Source organism: the organism of the source record quoted next, unplaced genomic scaffold (genome assembly GCF_019419815.1).
Source record: "Pyrus x bretschneideri cultivar Hongxiangsu unplaced genomic scaffold, Pyrus_bretschneideri_v1 Contig31, whole genome shotgun sequence".
In the NCBI taxonomy this organism is placed as follows: Eukaryota; Viridiplantae; Streptophyta; class Magnoliopsida; order Rosales; family Rosaceae; genus Pyrus; species Pyrus x bretschneideri.
In genome coordinates this window covers 4,934,810-4,951,479 of record NW_025999624.1, presented here as the reverse complement: position 1 = coordinate 4,951,479, position 16,670 = coordinate 4,934,810, and the positions used below count along the sequence as shown (strand labels likewise).

At 39.8% G+C, this 16,670-nt stretch overlaps 1 pseudogene; it reads right to left on the bottom strand.

Annotated features, from left to right (window-relative positions):
* Positions 1-15,002, bottom strand: part of LOC103965425 — a 28,993-nt pseudogene extending 13,991 nt beyond the window's left edge.
* Between the last annotated feature and the right edge of the window lie 1,668 nt (positions 15,003-16,670).

Sequence of the window (16,670 nt, the reverse complement as noted above, 5' to 3'; positions counted from 1 at the left end):
GTTCAGTCAAAGAAATTCCCTAATCACTGCAGTGCATCTTAAACTACTTCTTAACTATGTCAGCCATATCAATCTAATAAAAAAAATCCATATTTCAATCGATTCTTATTAATTCCAACTCCAAGTATTTCAGCATCTAGATTATAGAAAAATCATAACAAAACAAAACTCCATCTTGGTGCTAAAGCACACTTCGTTAACTTCACCTTCATTAAGTCCATGATTCCTGCCATGAGATCTTTCTCTTAATCCAGACTTGGCTTCGGATGCAAGATCAAAATAATGAAGCATTCAGTTCCATTTCTATGCACAGCAAATTAAAAATTGAAATATGTTATAATCTAGGATGCATGGACACGGACACGGATACGACACGGGGACACGTCAAATTTCTAAAAATGAAGACACGATACGTCAAGGATACAACAATTAAAAATATATATAAATAAATAAATATATCTAAAATATTATAAAATAAACATTCAAATTTATTACTCAAGTTTAAATTTATTTCAATAAACTCCAAACAGTTAGAAAGATAGTCCATCCAACAAGCAATTAGTCTTCAAACTTGAAAAATTAAAATGAACATCCAAACAAAAATTAAAAAAAACAAAGTCTCATTCAACTTCCACATTCATGATGTTTCCTCTAGTAACTAAAGTAGTCTCCAATGACGGTTCATTAAGTGAAAGGTTAGCTATTTCAAGCATCCCGACACTTTCTTCACCCAAGTTTTCAAAGCCATCTCCTCCAACATCCCACAATTGAGTAATACCTTCCTTGTAGGTTGAGCTATTACTTGATAAAAGACGAAGATTATTATGCACAAATACCAAATCCTCAACTCTTTGTGGTGTAATCTTGTTCCTTCTTAAAGAGTGAATAAAACTATAAGTGCTCCAATTTCTTTCACAACAAGAGGAGGAACAAGGTTGTCCAAGTAGCTTCAACGCTATGGATTGGAGATTAGGTGTAGAAGCTCCATGGACTATCCACCACATCACTGGTTCCAAATGAAATCTATCATTCATAGAATCAATAGCTCCAAAGTCATTCAAGCACATAGAGAAAGAGGCATACTTCACATTGATATTTCTTCTAATTTCCTCATTGGAAAAGTATCTCTCAAAGCACTTTTTCCTTTCAATTGTAAGTTCAACATCTCGGTGTGGAGCAAGACGACTAGGGTCTTCTTGGAGCCATTCTGAACTATAATACCTAAAATAAAAGAAATAGCAGTTTAAAAATGTACTCATAAAGCTAAAAATTAATCTAGAAGAATTTATAAGTTAGCAAAATCATTACCTTGGATTTAATGAATGTGCCAAACAATGAAGAGGTGTGCTACTTTTAGTCCATCGCTTCAATAAAATGCGATACACCGCATCAAAAAAGCTGCTTTTTTCATGTAATGCCTTGCGCTCATTCCTGTATATAGCAGCTTTCACCTTTTCAATCATAGCATCCCACCACTCATACACCAAGTGAAGACAAGGTTTATCTGTGTCAGCCATTCTAATAACCTCATATATTGGAGCTGTAAAGAAAAGAATATAATCAATCTTCTCCCAAAAATCCTCATCCAATATCTTTTGCTTCACCATCATTGCTTTAACCAAATCATCTTCTTTGTACAAAGCCCAATTCGGGCTAATCACCATTTGTTGTAAACCTTCCTTTAGTTCCTTAAATCTTCTAAGCATCACAAGTGTGGAAGCAAATCTGAAAAATTTTAAAATTAGGACAACTTATAATTGAATAAGGAAAAAAAAAAAAAAGTGGAGAAAACAAACCTTGTTTCGGCAATGGAAAGTAACTTTAGTTTGCAATGTTCATTAAACATGGACAATCTCATGCTATGGTTCATAATAAAATTTTTTATAGACCAAGCATCACTAGCAATAGTTGAAATCCAATTGCAGTCATCATACGAAACTTCTGTTTGTTTCGGAGTACATATACTCTTCAAAGCAAGATTAAGAGTGTGAACAACACAGGGTGTCCAAAAGATATGGGGATAGTGGGCCTCAATAAGTAACCCAGCAGCTTTACAAACAGGGGCATTATCAGTGATCACTTGAATAGCTTCTGTAAGAAAGTTGGCAATACAATGCCACCCTCCTTCGCAATGGCTGCTCCTTGATGCGTTACGAATGTGACACATAAATTAAACCCTATTTGTGACAATTGTAGTAATGATGTAAGTAGGGATCGTTCTAACCGGGGATTAACTAGGGGTGCTAAACACTTGACTCAAATAAATAAAACTAATCTTTAAACACTTAATTCACTTAACGAAAACTCAAAATAAGTCCACAAGACTCCAAATACTTAAAAACACAAAATAAGATAGATTAAGACTAAACAAAATATGGGGGGGATTGAGGTTTTGACGAAATTAAACTAAAATGCACAGATTGTAATTAAGGGCAGAATGTAAATATGAATGTGATGAAAATATGGATGAATGCTAGCTAGAAGGTTCTTCTCCACACATGTTACACTTGCATACAAGATGATTTTCGGTTGGTCTTTCGATGAATTATGAAACTCAACACCCCGGGTTAATTAGGTCCGCTTAAATTAACCGTCAAGTTTTCCTTAAGTTAATGAATTGGATGATTGCATACGACAACCCAAAGCATTCCTCTCAAGTTCCCTACATGAATTGCATAATAGAGATACAAGCAAGAATCATTAAGTTCTTTGAAAACCATAAGCATTGACGAAGCATTCGTTACTATGATGAGCATGAAACTAGTGCCAAGAATTCATTTAACGCGATTGTTTATAAGCAACCTCCACTACTTGTGAATATAAGTTCATAACTATTAGGTGAAACTCACTTATATTCTAGCGTCATATTCATGCATGAAATTAAGCATGCACTCTCAATAAACATACATAAATAGGTTATCAATCAAACAGTTAAACAAATTGAATCCACAACTCATGAAATTCCAACCAAAGGTAATCAATTCATATTGCAAGCGTAAACATGGTTTCAAATCACCCCCTAGCTAATGGGGGGTTTAGTTCCTCATACGTACAAGACAAAGATAAGTAAATTTAACCATTGAAATCAAGGAGAGAAAACACCTAAAAATTCCAACAACTCAAACTTGAATTGTATGAACGTTTAGGCCCTCTTCACCTCCTCTTTGTTGTGGCACAAGGTCTAAGGATAGGTTTTGGGGTGGTATTTGTATGGAGGAATGGATGTGTGATGGTAGGGTAGTGTTTTGGAGGGATGGGGAGTGGTTGGAGTGGCTGCAATGGAGGAGAAAATGCTGGAAAACTGGAGTGGGAGTGCATGGCAAAGGACTTGTTTGTGTTGTGGTGTTATGGAAGAATTTCTGTGGTGAATTGAGGTGTGGAATGGTGTGTGTATGGGAATGATGTTTTGTGGCTGCAATGGATGCTTATTTATAGGTGGATGAATGATTAAAAGAGGGAATATGACAGCTAGGAAAGAATGTGGCTGCCATCATGAAGAGTGAATGGATGTGCTGGAATTGGATGTGTGATGCACGGCTTTGAAGTGATTGTTGTTGGAAATGAATGTGAAAGCATGTGAGTGGCAGCTAGGGTGAATGATGATGAATGCATGTGGATTAAAGAGGGAGAATGTGGTGCAATGATGAAGTGGTAAGCTGGAAATGTAAAGGGGATGAATGGAAAAACAGCTAGGAAAAGTTGCTGAAAATGAATGCATGTCACGGCTAAGTTGGTTGAATGATTATGGGTGCATGTGGCTGAATGATTTCTTGGTGAGGGGATGCATGGGTTGATGAATGGGAAAATTTGCTAAATGATGAAAGGGGAATGGAAGAATGTGGCTGCAATGATGGTGTGGAATGCTGGAAATGAAGAGGATGCACGGCAAGGGTTTGTTGTTTGTGTGAAGTGTGTGTGAATGGTGGTTTTGCATGGCTTTGATGGATTGTTTGATTGGGCTAGGCCCTTTGTTTTATGTCCTAAAGTGCATACAAGGCCTTCAATTTCGTCCAACACTTTGACTCCAAGCATAAGCTATCCATTCTTAGCCCAAAAGTGCTCCAAAATGCACTTCTTTGCTCCTTTAGCCCTTAGAACCTGAAAACATACGAAAATAACTTAAAAGACTTAAAGAACTAAGAAATAACAACGTAAATGCACAAGAACAAGCCAACTAAGTTGCCTAAATATGCTCCTATCAAATTCCCCCACACTTAGCTTTTGCTAGTCCTCGAGCAAAACAAAACAACAAAAGAACACGAAACTAGACAAAACGAACAAAACACAACCGACACCTTCCAACGTTGCCTCAGGGATTTTCAATGCACATGACATGTTAAAAATTCATTATCTCCACAGATTTTAGTCATCTTCACACTTAAGTACATTCTTAATCATAGTCACCACATACTAGTTCACAATTAAGCATTTAAAACCATGTTTTGAATGTAGTAACATGCCTTAGAGAATTTGCTCAATTCCTTACAAGATATGCACTCAATTTTCACTCAGATTTTCTAACTACACACCCTAATCTAGTCATATGTGAGAAGATTGATGTAAACATGAAAACGAACACTCACATATATGTATCACAAAGAAAGCAATTTCTGGAGTTAATAAGCATGTTTAGATATGATCTCATGAATGGAATGCTACTACTTAGACGCGAGAACCAGTGACACCATATGCTCATACCAAATTCAAACTCTACAAATTGAAATGCACAACACTCAAGATAGAAGTCAAGGGTTGTAATGGGGCTTGGGGTGTTTGGCTAACGAAGAAGGGATATGGAAAACAAAGGTTCTTAAAGAAATAGTGAGCAAAGCATTCGAATCAACTTAGAATTCACTTTTGAATGAAAACTCAACTTTTGAACAAAAAGGGAAAATTTAGACAATTTAGGGCCAGATTTGGTGTTTTGGACCCTTTCTTCAACATTCAACACTTAATCACTCATTCTCTTTTTTTTTTTTCTTTTTTTTTTCTTTCTTTCTTTTCTTTTCTTTTGAAGCTCAAAACATACATATAAACTTAAGAACAAACATTCCTCTCCCCCACACTCATTTTCTTGCATAATGTAACTCAAAAGGAATTCATTTAAGTCATGCTCACTATCTTTTAAGAACAAGGGTGTGGACTGTCCTAAACTAGGCTAGGTGAGGATAATGTGGGTTAACAAGGAATAAAGGCTTAACAAGGCTCAACGGGGTTAACTTAAACATATAATGAAGTATGATACACGGCAATTTGGCTTTGGTGGTGGTCACTGCACAACTTCTTCTTGAATATGTGTTATGCAGATCAATAACATGCTTTGAATGAAATGGCATGAGTTCTAGCATTTGGAACTATATGATGAAACGCCTTCTAAGTAGTAACCAAGCAAAGAATAATGAGATCATGCAACGACTTTTAGAAAACAATAATGCACAGATTTTAACTCTCCAAATAACGTTTAGGCTCAAGTCTCACAAGGTTGTAGCGTTTGTTTAAGTTCCTTCCTTCAAGCATGTTACAAAAACTATTTTTTTTTTTAGGATTGCATGTGAAGTCATACATTATAACCATAACCAAGCATATACCAAGAGTATATCAAACTTTTCTCCATGTTTATAACTCTTCTTAACAGTCATGCAATTAAAAACCAAATCCTCATCATTGCGTTGGAAGGTACCCTAAGACACAAACACACTAAAACACTCTAAATCAGCTTAAAAACATTTTAAAACAGCAAAGAACAACACTTGAAATTATGGGTGATAAAATCCAACGAATTTGCATCAACATCCTTAGTTACCCCCCCCCCCCACACTTCAATCAAACATTGTCCTCAATGTTTTAAGCCTAAATTCACACCAAACAAAAGTAAACACATAAACAGCAACTAAACATACTAAACATGGCAGAATGTATCTAACAAAGAGAAGAGTTTAGGGACGCAAATCTGATTATGGAGTGTAAATTCCATCTTCTCCTTGGTGATTGCATTGAGGATTGATCTTGAGTTTTTCCACAGGCTAATCTTGAACTAGGCTGGAGGATTCTGACACATGGCAGGCAAGCACGAGGTGGAGGTGATGACCTGTTTCTTTGTTCAATCTTTCCAATTCGTATTGAAGAGGGTTAGAGGATAACTCAGCATATGCAGTTGTTGCGTTTGCTGACTATCCACAAGATTGATGTTTCCTTGTCACTCGTCTTAGCTGTTCTCCAAGCAGATGTGGTCCCTTCTCTGGAAGTGTATCAACCATTGAAGATGACTACTCGAGAGCAACGCTAGGTAAACAACCAGGGAATAGATTCCAGGTAGTCGGTTCCAGATCGGAAGACTGACTCTAAGTGCCGGCTGATTACTCACTTCACTTTGCCATGCGAGTAATAACAAGGACAAAGGAAAAGACAGGGAAAGATCATGATATGAGATACCTTTGCTTTCGCCCTTGATGATATGAGATACTTTTGCTTTTGAAGAAGCAGCAAATGAATCAGCACATATATTTGTTGCACTTGTCTCCACATGCTTCGATCCACCGTTTCCTCTTGCCTCATCTGTACTTCAGGCATCTGGTATCTTCTTTGGGGGTACATCAATGGTTGAATAGGTGTTCTCAAGGGAAGAAGAAAACTGAGCATGTTGAGAGGTTTGGTTGCAGCTACATTCTCGGCCGAGAAGAAAAGTCATGCATTTTTGGATGCATGCCTTGCCATGAATGTTGATGTATATAGGAATTGTAATGGCAAGTAGTAGTGCGGATGCGGCTTTGTCAGAGATCTTTTGACAAAGTTGCAAGTGTTTTCTGAAAAGCCGAGATTGCGGCTTTGTCACCCACGCTTGTCGGCAAAAGTGTGTAGCTGGGATGATGACCTCCACACGTTTTCAACTTTGTCAGAGAGCTTTTGACAAAGTTGCACACGTTATCTGAAAAGCCGAGATTATGTCTGAAGAGTTGGCGAAATTTACGCAGGAAAATCCGGCTTTGAAGAGTGGTGTCTCTTCAATTTGAATCGGTGGTTGTGTCGTCTCTCCCTTTATAGAGGTGATCGATCACCTCTAACATGCACACTTTGAATATTGCCCATCCGTGAAAATCGTCTCCGACCCTTTGAGATTTTACTCCATCCAACCCTTCTCTTTTAACATTTTTGAAAATGGCTAACCCATCTAACCTTTGCTTAGATTTGAGTCTCAGCAGTGATCCGGTTGCGCCGCGTCAAGGTAATGTATGGTGCCCATCTTTCTTATCTTCTAATGGCCCTCTTACAGGTGAAGACTCCGTGATGACGGATGCAACAACAGCTACGATAGTAGCTAGGAACCTCCTCACTCCTAAAGATAGTAGGCTGCTTTCAGGACGGTCCGATGAGTTGGCCGTTCAAGAGTCCCTAGCTCTCAGTCTTCAGTGTGCGGCTCTATTTCCAACATGGGCCAATGCCTACTTGCTCGATCCCGTCAAGTTGAATCATTGATGGCGGAGGTGGAAAATCTTAAGCAAGAGATCAAACAGCTTAAGTACGAGAATAGAAGTTTGCACGTGCTTGCAAATAATTATTCGACAGGCATGAAGAGGAAGCTTGATGAGCTGCAAGAATCTGAAGGTCGAATTCAAAGTGACCGTCAAAGGCTTGCGGCTTTCTTCCAGAGGCACATTTTTCCTGCGTCATCTAGCGTTCACCAAGTATTGAGGCCTCGAATGATCTATCTTCGATGCCTCCTGCTCCGATGCCTCCTGCTCGTAGAGTTTTGCCACGTAGTGGGGCTTCACGTAAACAACCTTTGTGAATGCTCCATCTTTCTCTTTTTTTTTTTTTTTTTTTTTTTTTCTTTCGCACTTGTAATTTCTCGGAGATCAATGAACATGCTTTGTTTTATTCAGTGTATTGGGTTGCCTCCCAAGTAGCGCTTTCTTTTACGTCTTGCAGCCGGACGAGACCTTCTTTTCTCACTTAGGACCCACAGCATGCGATGGGATCTCCTCCACAACATGCTCAATAAAGTTCTCATAGTACGGCTCAATGAATGGGAGGGGATAGTGATCCTCCCTGATTCTGGCATTTGGATTCCTAAAGTCCCTGTAACTGATCCCACCACCTTGAAATTGATTGGGTACCTGCACCAAAGAAGGTAACAACCTATTAGTTGAAATGGGAATCGGAATTGGGATTGGAGACTTACTAGGATGTTGTGGCACTGCCCCAAGGGCAGCCACCTTCTCGCCAATTTTAGCACACGGCACGGCCATATTGGATGTTTTTCGGGTAGTGGCATGCTCGTTGTGCTCCAATCCAATTCCTTCCTCGGTGGTGATTCTAGATGCATCCTTCTTGATTTGTGCGGATCCTTTCGGCCCTATGTCCTTATGCACATCTATGACAAAACAAGAATGAACATCATTAGTATTCTTAATAGATTCAGAAACTTTAAAGTTAATCGTATCACCACCAAACTCCATAGTTAAGGCTCCCTTGGCCACATCAATCTTGGTGTGGGCTGTTTTCATGAAAGGTCGTCCAAGTAAGAGTGGCGATGGTGGAGAGTGGGTTGAATCGTCCATGTCAAGCACATAGAAATCTGCAGGAAAAATCAAGTGGTCTACCTGCACCAAGACATCTTCCAAAACTCCTCTCGGGTATGCATTAGATCGATCAGCTAATTGTATAATAACCCCATCATTTTTAAGCTCTCCTAGATTCATAGATGCATAAACAGAGTATGGCATGACATTAATTGATGCACCTAAATCTAGCATAGCATGTTCGAACTTTGTATTACCAATTACACAAGGGATAGTGAAACTACCTGGATCTTTGCATTTAGGTGGCAGCTTTCTTTGCAATATGGCAGAGACATTCTCACTTACATGTACCACCTCTTTTTCCCGAATCCGTTTCCTTGTTGTACAAATCTTCTTCAAAAACTTAGCATATTTCGGAATTTGCTTTATTTCATCAAGGAGTGGGATATTGACATGCACCTTCCTAAACGTCTCCAGGATGTCTTTTTCATCCTCCTCTTTCTTGGCTTGCATAAACCTGCTAGGAAAGGGCACGTTTGGTGGAATCTCATTAGAAACAATTGAGTTTGGACCTACCTTACATTTGTTGGACGACCTAGGAGCTTGAAGTGGTTGCGGTAAGGGTTGCTCCACCCTTGCCGTGGCTTTGCCCTTCCTCTCTTCCTCTTGCAACAACTTTTCCTCCTTGTCTTGGCTTGATTTTGGTGGTTGTGAGGTGGTTCCAACTTCCTTGCCACTTCTTAAGGTGATTGCATTGACGGTTTCAAAGCCACCCTTTGGATTGACCACCGTTGAGCTCGGCAACCTTCCTTGCTCACGAAATTGCCCCATGAACTCGGCAATTTGTCCCACTTGCTTCTCCAAGTTGTCCACCCTCTTGTCTTGGATTTGCCTCTCTTTGTTTTGAGTTTGGACTTCCTGCGTCAAAGTAGTAAGTAATTGAAAAATCTTATCATTATTACTTGAATTACCTACATTGCTTTGGGCAGGTTGTGCTTGGGCTTGTGGTGGTGCCAACGGCTTTTGATAGAAACCCGGGGGTTGTCGGAATCCACTTTGTTGGGCAGGTTGTTGTGCATCTCTCCATCTGAAATTTGGGTGGTCTCTCCAACCCGGATTGTATGTATTTGAGTATGGATCATTTCTTTGTAATTTTGGCCTTGATAACCTATGGCATTGGCGCTTTCCCATCCTCCATTCTCAATGAGTTGTGGGCATGTCTCAGAAGCATGTCCTTGGATAGAACACACCCCGCATACCATTGGTCCTTGCATCTTCATGCTTTTGGCCATCTGAGACACAATGGAAGTAAGATTAACTAATTGTGAATGAATATCGGGGGTGGAACTTACCTCATGCACTTGCTGCCGTGGGGGTCCTCTTTGGCCTACTCCTTCGTATTGTTGAGCGTTCAACGCTCGGTTAGCAATCAAGACCTTTGCAGCCATGGGTGTCTTGTCCACCAATGCTCCACCCACCGAGGCGTCGAGCATTTGACGTTCCATTGGTAGGAGCCCCTCATAGAAGTATTGCAGAAGCAACTCCTCATTCATCTGATGCTATGGACAAGAAGCAACAAGAGATTTAAAACGTTCATAATACGTAGGAAAAGACTCACCTTCATCTTGTTGAATTCCACTTATCCTTTTACGTAAAAGGATGATTCGAGAAGTTGGGAAAAACTTCTCTAGAAATGCCCTCTTCATGCTCTCCTATGATGTGACGGTTCCGGGAGCTAAGTCGTACAACCAATCCTTGGCTTTGTCCATTAAAGAGAATGGAAAAGCCTTCATCTTCAAAATACTTCCGTCGACGTTGACGGGAGTCATGCTTGAACACACCACCTCGAATTCCTTTAAATGCTTATTGGGGTCCTCCATTGATAACCCATGGAACTTGGGTATATGATGTAGCAGACTGGACTTCAACTCAAACTCATCGGTCTTCTCAGGGCTGCATTGGGGTATTGGATGCAAAGAGGGGCTGCATTGGCCAAACCCGAGGCAGAAAGCTCCTTGATGGTTCGATTGTCCGCTGCCATGGTTGGTACTTCCTCTTCAAACCTTGCCGTGGCCTCCTCTTCAACCTCAACTTCTTGCTTTTCTACTTCAGGTTCGAGACTAGGAGGATTAGACTCTTGCAATTTCTTTTTCCTTCTCAAAGTCCTCTCGAAATCGCCGTCAAAGTCGGAGATATGCTCACGAACAGGTTGTGAGCTACAGGTCATAAACTAGTACCTACACACAAGAGCAAACAAGAAAAGTAACCAACTTAATAGACTCGGCACAAGTAAGAAAATAAGTTGCCACACACGGCACAAAAACAAAACACATACACACAGGTGCAAAAATTAAAACAAAACAGAAACCAAACAATTTAAACAAGACTCAAGACAAGGGATTAGCAACTTTGCTAATCCCCGGCAAAGGCGCCAAAATTTGATGCGTTACGAATGTGACACATAAATTAAACCCTATTTGTGACAATTGTAGTAATGATGTAAGTAGGGATCGTTCTAACCGGGGATTAACTAGGGGTGCTAAACACTTGACTCAAATAAATAAAACTAATCTTTAAACACTTAATTCACTTAACGAAAACTCAAAATAAGTCCACAAGACTCCAAATACTTAAAAACACAAAATAAGATAGATTAAGACTAAACAAAATATGGGGGGGATTGAGGTTTTGACGAAATTAAACTAAAATGCACAGATTGTAATTAAGGGCAGAATGTAAATATGAATGTGATGAAAATATGGATGAATGCTAGCTAGAAGGTTCTTCTCCACACATGTTACACTTGCATACAAGATGATTTTCGGTTGGTCTTTCGATGAATTATGAAACTCAACACCCCGGGTTAATTAGGTTCGCTTAAATTAACCGTCAAGTTTTCCTTAAGTTAATGAATTGGATGATTACATACGACAACCCAAAGCATTCCTCACAAGTTCCCTACATGAATTGCATAATAGAGATACAAGCAAGAATCATTAAGTTCTTTGAAAACCATAAGCATTGACGAAGCATTCGTTACTATGATGAGCATGAAACTAGTGCCAAGAATTCATTTAACGCGATTGTTTATAAGCAACCTCCACTACTTGTGAATATAAGTTCATAACTATTAGGTGAAACTCACTTATATTCTAGCGTCATATTCATGCATGAAAATTAAGCATGCACTCTCAATAAACATACATAAATAGGTTATCAATCAAACAGTTAAACAAATTGAATCCACAACTCATGAAATTCCAACCAAAGGTAATCAATTCATATTGCAAGCGTAAACATGGTTTCGAATCACCCCCTAGCTAATGGGGGGTTTAGTTCCTCGTAGGTACAAGACAAAGATAAGTAAATTTAACCATTGAAATCAAGGAGAGAAAACACCTAAAAATTCCAACAACTCAAACTTGAATTGTATGAACGTTTAGGCCCTCTTCACCTCCTCTTTGTTGTGGCACAAGATCTAAGGATAGGTTTTGGGGTGGTATTTGTATGGAGGAATGGATGTGTGATGGTAGGGTAGTGTTTTGGAGGGATGGGGAGTGGTTGGAGTGGCTGCAATGGAGGAGAAAATGCTGGAAAACTGGAGTGGGAGTGCACGACAAAGGACTTGTTTGTGTTGTGGTGTTATGGAAGAATTTCTGTGGTGAATGGAGGTGTGGAATGGTGTGTGTATGGGAATGATGTTTTGTGGCTGCAATGGATGCTTATTTATAGGTGAATGAATGATTAAAAGAGGGAATATGACAGCTAGGAGAGAATGTGGCTGCCATCATGAATAGTGAATGGATGTGCTGGAATTGGATGTGTGATGCACGGCTTTGAAGTGATTGTTGTTGGAAATGAATGTGAAAGCATGTGAGTGGCAGCTAGGGTGAATGATGATGAATGCATGTGGATTAAAGAGGGAGAATGTGGTGCAATGATGAAGTGGTAAGCTGGAAATGCAAAGGGGATGAATGGAAAAACAGCTAGGAAAAGTTGCTGAAAATGAATGCATGTCACGGCTAAGTTGGTTGAATGATTATGGGTGCATGTGGCTGAATGATTTCTTGGTGAGGGGATGCATGGGTTGATGAATGGGAAAAGTTGCTGAATGATGAAAGGGGAATGGAAGAATGTGGCTTCAATGATGGTGTAGAATGCTGGAAATGAAGAGGATGCACGGCAAGGGTTTGTTGTTTGTGTGAAGTGTATGTGAATGGTGGTTTTGCATGGCTTTGATGGATTGTTTGATTGGGCTAGGCCCTTTGTTTTATGTCCTAAAGTGCATACAAGGCCTTCAATTTCGTCCAACACTTTGGCTCCAAGCATAAGCTATCCATTCTTAGCCCAAAAGTGCTCCAAAAGGCTCCAAAATGCACTTCTTTGCTCCTTTAGCCCTTAGAACCTGAAAACATACGAAAATAACTTAAAAGACTTAAAGAACTAAGAAATAACAACGTAAATGCACAAGAACAAGCCAACTAAGTTGCCTAAATATGCTCCTATCACTCCTGCAGCCCAGTTAGCAGCAGTAACCATGATGTTTGTAATGTTCATCAAGTGAAGATAAGAGATGACTCTTGCAGCCTCTGGCTTCACTAGATCAGTTACAGCAAATGACCCAGCAATCTTTCCATCAATGGCAACCAACACACGTTCGAGCCAGATTCTCATGTTCTGAAACGTACTTGTCAACCTCAGGACCAACCTGGACATTGTTTTCCCGCATGAGCCTCTTATTCCCAGCCAAAACAATTTTGTCGCCAACTCTTCCACTAACGCCAGCTCCTGTGTGCACCTCCATCACATGTTTAGTTGATCCAAACGTCTTTAGCAGCCTCTTAGCATGATCCACCACCGATTTTGCTATTGGGTGTTCACTATTTGCCTACATATTTCTCAAATAGAAGCATGGTAGCATGATTGACAAAATAATTTTCGATAGCATAATAACAATGAGCGGTCTCATCTGTAGCATAACTCTACAAACACTCAAACTTTTTTAACACACAAATTAAAGTTTTCATGTACAAATTTGAAACATAAGCACCAACCTCTGTGGCAATAGCACAGCACAGAACTCCTCCATTGAGTAATTGGAGAAGAGGCACATCATCAACTACTACAAGTTTCCCAACTGTCAGAGTCCCTATTTTATCAAAAACAACCGTTTTCACCTACATGGATCAAACACGTCCGTAAAAATCCAGACACCAACAAAGTGTCAAATGCTAAGAAACATATCAACCTTCATGACTTAGGTACCGTGTGTTCAGCTTTTAATTTTGGAAATAAGAAAAACCCCAAAAAGAAGGAAACAATTATTAGCCTTGTTATAAAAAAGGAGTTGGGGTAAAGAGAACTCTCCTGAGAGCTGTCATCTACAAGAAATGGGGACTTAAAACAGGGCGAGTTCGGCTTCGTGACATGGACAAGGTGCATACAGCCATCAATCGTCCAGACCAAAGGGTTATACGAGACAGATTCCAACTATGAAATAATAGTTGCATGTTCAATCCCAATATATGCATAAAGGACATCCTCCATACCCAATTACAAAGATTGTATTTAGTTTATGTCAAGAGCCTAAACGTTGATCGATCTGAGGCAGAGCGTTTTACTGGTCAGGAATGAAGTGCATAACTTGTTATAATACGGAACGTTAGCACAATGTATGCTGGTGGCGTAAGGAATAATATGAAATGACCAAAACCGAGGCAAAGCGTTTCCCTGTTGCAACCATTACCACTGTAGGGGTTGCTAGTCCCAAGGCACAAGGGTAAGCAACCACTAACACTGAGATACCGTACTATAATGCCAGCTCAAATTTATCCATGCCTTTTGCTATCCAGTTTTCGAGGAAAAGACCAAATTCTCCAGGATGAACCATCCAAGCCATGTCAAAAATGCTACAATGACAACCTGATGTAAGAAAGAAAAAAGAATCGACTACGCAATTGAAATATTGTCATAATACGTGGTGTACTAGGCAAAAGAAAAGAAAAAACTCAAAAGAACGGCATTTTCATTAAGAAAAATCATCTCCTGCTGACAGCAGATGCATTTCAATGCTTTGAATACTTGTTCATATCCAATTTTCAGTTTTAGTTTGCTTTTTGGTAAAAGTATGACGGAAATGATGGATGGTGATAACCTGGCATCCTATCTTGGCAGCCCAGAAGGATTACTCCAACAAGTATGGGGGCCTCTTGATAAATAATGCTTCCTTAGCTTGTTGCTTTGTTGCCACTTATTTTGAACTTACTTAGCAACACCCCCACAAAGCCGCCGCCTCCGCAACCCTCTCCTGCTTATTCTCCGACCATTTCTCTTCTCCTGCAACTCCTCCGGCATCCCCTCCGAGCCCTCCGACTCAGTCGCCTCCTTCGCCTTCTCCCAAGACCTCTCCGCTAACTTCCCCGCCGACCCCAACTCCTTCGGCGGCGACCCCACCCACCGTCTCTCCGGCGTCCCCTCCCACATCGGTTTCTACAGCGAAGAGCCCGTCCAAGAGTGCGTCTCCACCGGCTCAATCACCGGCGCCCCCTACGCCCACTGTTGCCTCTCCGGTGAGCGCTCCTAAGAAAAGTCCAGTCGGTGCTTCGCCAGTTGCAGAGGGTCCTGAGATTGCAACGACCCCATCGTTACCAGTGGGCATTCCTTTGAGTTCTGCAACGCCGGCAGGATCCCCGGGAATGTTCCCATCAAGCGGTAGCCCACCGATTCCGGCGCCAGCAAGTCTGTCACCGGATAGTGCTGCCCATGGTCCATCAAGCAATGAATCATCTGCTTCGGGTTTGAACGCATGTCGGGTTGTTTTGAGCGGGCTGTCTATCTGGGTTGCTTTGGCTCTCTAGATCAATCCGCTTCATTTCCCGTTCTCAAGAAAAGATATATGTAATTTTATTAGTTAGGACTTAATTCTTTTTTTTTTTTTTTGCCCTGTACTGTTTATTTTCAGTATTTATTTACCCTTCAATTTGTTTTGATTTAATATATATATATATATATATATATATAATTTTTTTTTTTTTTTTTTGTAGAAAATATGGATTTTTTTTATTTTGTTTTGTTGAAAAGATGGAAATTTATTAAAGCCAATTGACAAGGTTTGTATCAGTTGTAAAAATAGTATAAAAAATTCGGGTCAATTTCATTTCAAAGGAACTCGCCACCATGCTTGGTAGCAAACAAAGCCACCACATCAGCAAAGTAACCTTCCCGCGGAATGAACCCAAACTTAACAAAATCAAAATGCATAGCTAAAGAATCAATATCAAACATCATCCCTTCTAATATTGCATCCGGTTCCATTTGTCTATTAATCATACGAATCAATAATATTTTGTTTGCTTTGCATAAGTTCTATAGGACGGAATAAATATATCTAAAGAAAATCTATACAAATTAAGAAATTGAGGGTGTGGAAAACATTTTCCTACTTTTCTTGGTGCACTGCAGATGCCTTTACAGTTGCTACGACTAGGGATCTGACCTATTTAGTCCGGCTTCTCTAATGCAATAATATCTCAAGTTAATCACGTATTTTTATTACGCACGTGACCCAACAGACTATTGTGTGTAATTGAATTTGAGGAAGGGCTTGGTGTGGTGAACAAAAGTTTGGAATGGTGTTTAGTTTTTATGCACAAATGGTGAATAAATGGTCCATCCATGTGGATTTTCAGAACAAAAACAACTAGAAAAAAACAGACATAAAAGCATATTTCTCCCCAAGAATTTGGCAACTTCATCCTCCTCCTCCTGCAACTCCTTGTATTTGCATTTCTCCCCAAAACCCACTACTGAGCCTCAGTTTCACTCAAGTGTTCCTTCAGTTGCATTTACAAGCTTTCATAGTCTCCGATGTTGTATTTCTGTAAAGCATAACACATTGGTGAATGCAAGATTAATTAATTGGAGGTGTGAGTTGAATGTTGGTGATATATTGTATGAATAATGAGTGAACTTAATGATACACGTACGCGTAGAGACGATTTGCGTATCAAACTAAATGTTTAGGAACAGGTGATTGATCAAGTACATATAGAAGGAATTCATGTTTGTAGAAAGTGTAAGTTGTACCAAGAAATCAGATTGGAATATCAAAGAGTTCATTCAACTAAGTCATTGTGTGGGAGCTCTATGTAG